Source organism: Manis javanica, chromosome 3 (genome assembly GCF_040802235.1).
Source record: "Manis javanica isolate MJ-LG chromosome 3, MJ_LKY, whole genome shotgun sequence".
Lineage (NCBI taxonomy): Eukaryota > Metazoa > Chordata > Mammalia > Pholidota > Manidae > Manis > Manis javanica.
In genome coordinates, this window is record NC_133158.1 from 101,315,861 (window position 1) to 101,321,860 (window position 6,000).

General features: G+C 38.9%; 1 long non-coding RNA gene across 2 annotated transcripts in view; it reads left to right on the forward strand.

Annotated features, from left to right (window-relative positions):
• LOC118971402 (uncharacterized) overlaps positions 1-5,758 on the forward strand; it is a 58,311-nt gene extending 52,553 nt beyond the window's left edge. Inside the window, exons 3-4 of one of the 2 annotated variants that reach the window (XR_005059817.2) lie at positions 3,663-3,708; positions 5,593-5,758. This is a non-coding gene — a long non-coding RNA (uncharacterized lncRNA). The remainder of the gene's footprint in view (positions 1-3,662; positions 3,709-5,592) is intronic. The other variant, XR_012129261.1, reaches the window with a different exon arrangement.
• Positions 5,759-6,000: the final 242 nt, after the last annotated feature.

Here is a 6,000-nt window from a genome sequence, read left to right on the forward strand (position 1 = left end):
GCAGTCACTGTCCATCAGTGTAGTAAGATGTAACAGAGTCACTATTTGTCTTCTCTGTGCTACATTGTCTTCCCCATGACCCCCCCAACACACACCATGTGAACCAATCATAATACCTCTTAATCCCCTTCTCCCTCCCTCCCCACCTGCCTTCCCCTACCCCTCCCCTTTGGTAACCACTAGTCCCTTCTTGGAGTCTGTAAGTCTGCTGCTATTTTGTTCCTTCAGTTTTGCTTAGTTGTTATACTCCACAAATGAGGGAAATCATTTGGCACTTGTCTTTCTCCACCTGGCTTATTTCACTGAGCATAATATCTTCCAGCTCCATCCATGTTGTTGCAAATGGTAGGATTTGTTTCTTTCTTATGGCTGAATAGTATTCCATTGTGTATATGTACCACATCTTCTTTATCCATTCATCTACTGATGGACACTTAGGTTTTTTCCATATCTTGGCTATTGTAAATAGTGCTGCAATAACCATAGGGGTATATATGTCATTTTGAATCTGAGGTCTTGCTTTCTTTGAGTAAATTCCTAGGAGTGGAATTCCCAAGTTAAATGGTATTTCTATTTTTAGTTTTTTGAGGAACCTCCATATTGCTTTCCACAATGGTTGAACTAGCTTATATTCCTACCAGCAGTGTAGGAGGGTTCCCCTTTCTCTGCATCCTTGCCAGCATTTGTTGTTTCTAGTCTTTATATACAAAGTACTTTTAAAAATCAACAATAAGAAAATGAACAACCTTATTAAAATATGGGCAAATGACCTGAAAGACATTTCACTAAAGATATACAGATAGCAAATAAGCATATGAAAAGGTGCTTTACTTTATATGTCATTAGGGAAATTAAATTAAAACAATGAAAAACTCCTACTACACACCTATTAGAACAGCCAAAATTCAGAATATTGACAACATCAAATGCTGGTGGATGTACAGGGAGAGGAACTCATTCATTGATGGAAATGCAAAATGGTCTAGTCACTTTGGAAGACAATTTGGCAGTCTTACAAAACTAAATATACTCTTGTTGCATGATCCAGCAGTTGTACTCATTGGTAGTTCAAAACTTAAATCTACATGAAAACCTGAACATGGAAGTTTATAGAAGCTTTATTCATAATTGCCAAAACATGGAAACAATCAAGTTATCTTTAGGTAAGTGAATCAATGAACAAAGTGGTACATCCAGACAATGGAATATTATTCAGCACTAAAATGAAATGAGCTATCTGTAAGATAAATTCTAACCGAAATAAGCAGGCAATGAGAGGCAACAAAGGGCCAGGCAGTTTATTTGAGCACAATCATGGGCGATGTTCCCCGGTCTGGCTAGTCACAGGCCGGGGAAGTCATGCTCAGCAGGGCAGGCAGCGAGTTTTTAAAGAAGGTAGGGGGAGGCAGAGCTTAGATTTACAGTGGCGCGAGGATTGGATAGCCTAAGGCACATTTTTGAGGTTGGGAGGGGGCAGCAGCCAGGGACTTCGGCACATCATCAGTGTCTGACGTGCTCACCCCTCCCTCCGGGGCTTCCAACCTTACATTATCAAGATATGCAAAGATGTGAAGCAATATTAAATGCATATTATTTAGTGAAAGAAACCAATTTGAGAAACCTACATACTGTATGATTCCAACTGTATGACAGTCTGGAAAGGCAATACTACGGAGAAAATAAAAAGATCAGTGGTTGCCAGGCGACAGGGAGAGGAAAGAATGAATAGACAGAACACAGAGGATTATATTATACATTTGTCATGTTCCATAGACTATATGACACCAAAAGAGAACCGTAATGTAAACTATGGACTTCTAGTGATAATGATGTTTCAATGGTAGTTTCACCAATTGTAACAAATGTACCACTGTGGTTGGGGGATGTTGATAGTTGGGAGGGCTGTGTGTGTATGTGAGAACAGATGGTAATGTGGAATCTCAATATCTTGCATTCAGTTTTGCTCTGAACCTAAAACTGCTCTAACAAATAAAGTCTATTTAAGAGAAGAAGAAAAAAAAAAAAGAGTCTGGGAGCTTGCATGACAACTCATGACTTAATACCTGAATAATGGTTACAGAACCAGAGCATTTCTGTGTTGCCTGAGGTTGATACTCTGACCAGTAGACTGCACTTGTTTCACAGGCAGTGAACTTGATAATGAACACAAATGTCAGTACAGCAAGAGGAAATACAGTGTACAGGATTATTATGTTGTATGTGTTGAAGAACAGAGTGTAAGAATTTAAACCAACTTAATCCAGTTTACTGTTCCATGAATGTCAGGTAATTTTGGACTTTGTCAGAACTCTCCAGCAGTTGAAGATCAGCATCAGCTCTGTTTCTTACCCAGCACCTTTCTACCAGGCAGTTGTAGCAAAACCACATTTCAAACTATATTATTCTGAGCAAACAAATCTTTGCTAGCAAGCAGGCACGAAACAATCATGCAGCCTGTGTATACTTGGAATATTTTCAGTTTTCAGCCCTTGACACAATGACCAACACCCTCATGAAAGGTTTTGTACCGGAGGAAGACAGGCATGTTCTGATGGAGAGAGGCCAGACTCTGGTCCGTTCAGATGACTGACTTGTCCACTGACGGGAGGGGGACAGGGTCATACCAGCTATCGCCCTGGTGTGAACTACTGGCCCAGACAGGTATTCATTTACATGTTGCTCCTGTAATGGAGATGCCCAACTTCTAAAAATCACAGAATTTAAGCTCCACTAATTTTGCCAGTTAGAAAATTTACCTAACATGCTAAATAATAAAACTTCTGACGTTGATTCTGACAAAAATACTTTTGAATGCCTCCTAGCTAATTCTTAGGGTGTTCATTCAGTCAGGTCATTTCATATGCTAATTGATCTCTAGTGTTAGGTTAGAATTTTATGCACACAGAGTTCTCAAACTCTCAAGAGTTTACATACCATGATATTGTAAAGCAAATTACAACAGTAGGTAAAACTAAAAGAAATATCAAGAAAAAGATTTTTTAAAACCTCCAATATCAAAATGAAACTACGTCAGCTTTGCATTGTATTAATAACTATGAGATCCAATTGTACATGTTCCTAATTTTTGTGCTGGAGAGAGTGAATTCATATGGGGTTTTAGAACATTTAAATAAAAACAGTTTAAAGCAATTTACTGCTTTTGTTGATGTAGCATCATGCCTCCTTTCTGCACTTTCCATTAACAAAATCCTTTATGTTAGGCTTTAGTTGATGGGGTTTTTTGTTTTTTATTTTGGTAACAAGAAGCAGCATGAGTACTATGGATGAGCAGAAAAATATCCCAGGGAGGGGCTGTCATAGGAATGTGCCAGAAGGGCAACTATACACACATTAGAATGTGCCATCCAAAAGAGAGAGGGAAGCTACTCTTTCTATCACATTTGGGGAGAAAAGCTCTTACAAATCTCCTCATGGAAATTGTCCTCAATGATAGCAGAGGTAGGTGTGATATTAGGAGGCTGTAGACTGATGAGATATACCTTGTAGGGTTTTTGTAGGAAATTAAAATAGATGAAATATATAAAACTCCTATTATATATAACCCCTGAAAAATAGTAATGATAACAATAATTTTTACTGTATCGTATAATCCTCACAAGAGTCCTCTGAAGAAAAACATAGTCATTATTCAAATTTTCCAGGTGAAAAAATGAGATGGAGTGAAGTTGGATTGTTCAAGGTCACATGGTAAGTGGTAGAGCTGGTACTTAAATGCAAGGTTGTCTGACTCTAGGGTCCTTAACTTCTCTGCTGGACTAAACTAGTAGGCAATCCATACCTGGTAATAATTATAAAAATGATTTTTTGTTGGTAGAATAGTAATGGGAGTTTCAATTGCCATGAGACATATATAGTAGAATGTCATGACATTTGTTGATTTTGTGTTTTCTTTAAGTGTATTTTTGCTAAGCCACACAGAATTGTTATCCTACTGAATGACAACTACTTTGTGCACCAAATTCATGTACTGGAGACTGTTAAAGAGAAAATTATTAATGACATTTGTTAAAAAACTGTATGAGACTTAATTCAGGGGGATTATCACAATAGGTATAGGTATCACTACAATGGGGCTTTGTAGTAGGGGAGAGAGACTGGGCTAAATTCTGAATACAGAGAATACATGGGAATTTGTAACCAAGAAGCTAGGTGGATGAAGAATTACTAAGAAGGAATATTACAGGCAAGGGAGGATCCTGGCTAAACAGACCTAACAGGATTCTTGCTGAAGATAAACTAGGGTGATCAAGTATCACTTGGGAGAAGGTAGATGATGAGGAACCCAAATGAATATCAAGAGGGGTGATGATCAGATATTGAGGATGGGGGATTCTGGTTAAATTGACTTAGCAGGATTCTTACTAGAAATGGACTCTACAAGGAAGGATATGGGAACCAAAGTTCAGGCCTAGTGAAAAATAAAGCTCAGAGGAGTCTGACCAAAATTTGGTCATGGGGAGAATCTTGGTCAAGTCCTAACCCCCCAGTGCCTAAGAATATGACTGTATTTGGAGATTGAGCCTTACAGAGGTGATCAAGGTAAAATGAAGTCATGTGAGTGAACTCTAATCCAGTATAGCTGGTATTCATGTAAGAAGAGGAGGCCAAGACACACATGCATTCACGCAGAGGGAAGACCATGCAAAGAGACAGCCATCTATGGACCAAGGAGAGATGCCTTTAGAAGAAATGAACCCTGACAAGGTCTTGACTTTAGGCTTCTAACTTCAGACTGTAAGGAAAAACTGTTGTTTAAGCCATCCAGTCAGTAGTACATTTTTATGGCAGCTCTAGCAAACTAATATACTGTACAGTGCTCCGATCATCAGAAATCTATTCAAACCATCACATCTTCCTCCTGCCATCTCCACTCTTGGTGTTCTGTGGCTGTGTCTGTTTCACTGTTAAGCACCAATTATAGAATGCAAACCCGCTGTGTAAAATGGCACAGGTCCACTTCAGAAATGGCTCTGGGGGAAACTAAGTCCAGAAAAATTAGTTCAGGTGCATGCTTTCCATTGTGTTCTTATGCCTGCCTCCCACTTGTTCAGAGTGAACCTTCCTCAGAGCTAACATAGCACTTTGTTCATATCTCGATGACAGCCCTGCACTGCTGTCAGAATTGCACTGCTATTAATTTTTTTGTATGTCTATTAACCACTCCTATCCCTTCCCCAGTTAATCTCTGAATTCACACTGCCATTGTGCATATGAATTATTAATTTCTGTATTCCCAGAACCTACTACAGATCCTCTTTGGGCTTCTTGAACTGATAGATAAATACACAAATGCACATATGTATGTATATATATTCTTCTTTACTTCTGATGAGGGGAGTTTCGTAATACAGATTCAAATGAAAGAAATTTTAAACACATTAGACATGTGATGCTATGAGCAATGTTATAAGAAAAAGTGTTTGTCTTTATTTTAAATACTCCAATCAGAAGATTCTGAAATGTTAAAGCTGCTCTTTAGGAGGGAGAATGCAAGTATAACAGAGGTTGAGTTGTCTAGGAAAAATGATCATCATGACCTCAAGGAATCTTACTGCCTTCTCCATTCCCAAGATGGAGCCAGCACCCTGGAGAGGGGGGTTAAGCATCATTGGAGAAGTGAGGAGAGAAAGAAGATTGCAGAGGAAAAGGATTTCCAGCACCTATGCAAGACAGACTCTGAAAGAAAAGATGGTCAGCTGACAACTTATTGAAAAATAAATATTTCACCTTACTAGTAGGATTGTTCCCTTTTTTTGGCCTCTTCAGCAAAGGAGAAGGGGGATATATTTTAATTATTATGAACTGTATCCAGCTGGTGATATTGAACATGGAAACACTGCACGTCCCATCTGCTCCTTAGCGCAGACCAATGGGAGGTGTTTGCTCTATCAGGGTGTCTGGTTGGAAACAATGCAGTCTTTCAAAATATATCTGTCCACCCAGCTTTTCCAGAGATATAGTCCAAGGAAGGTTGACGTC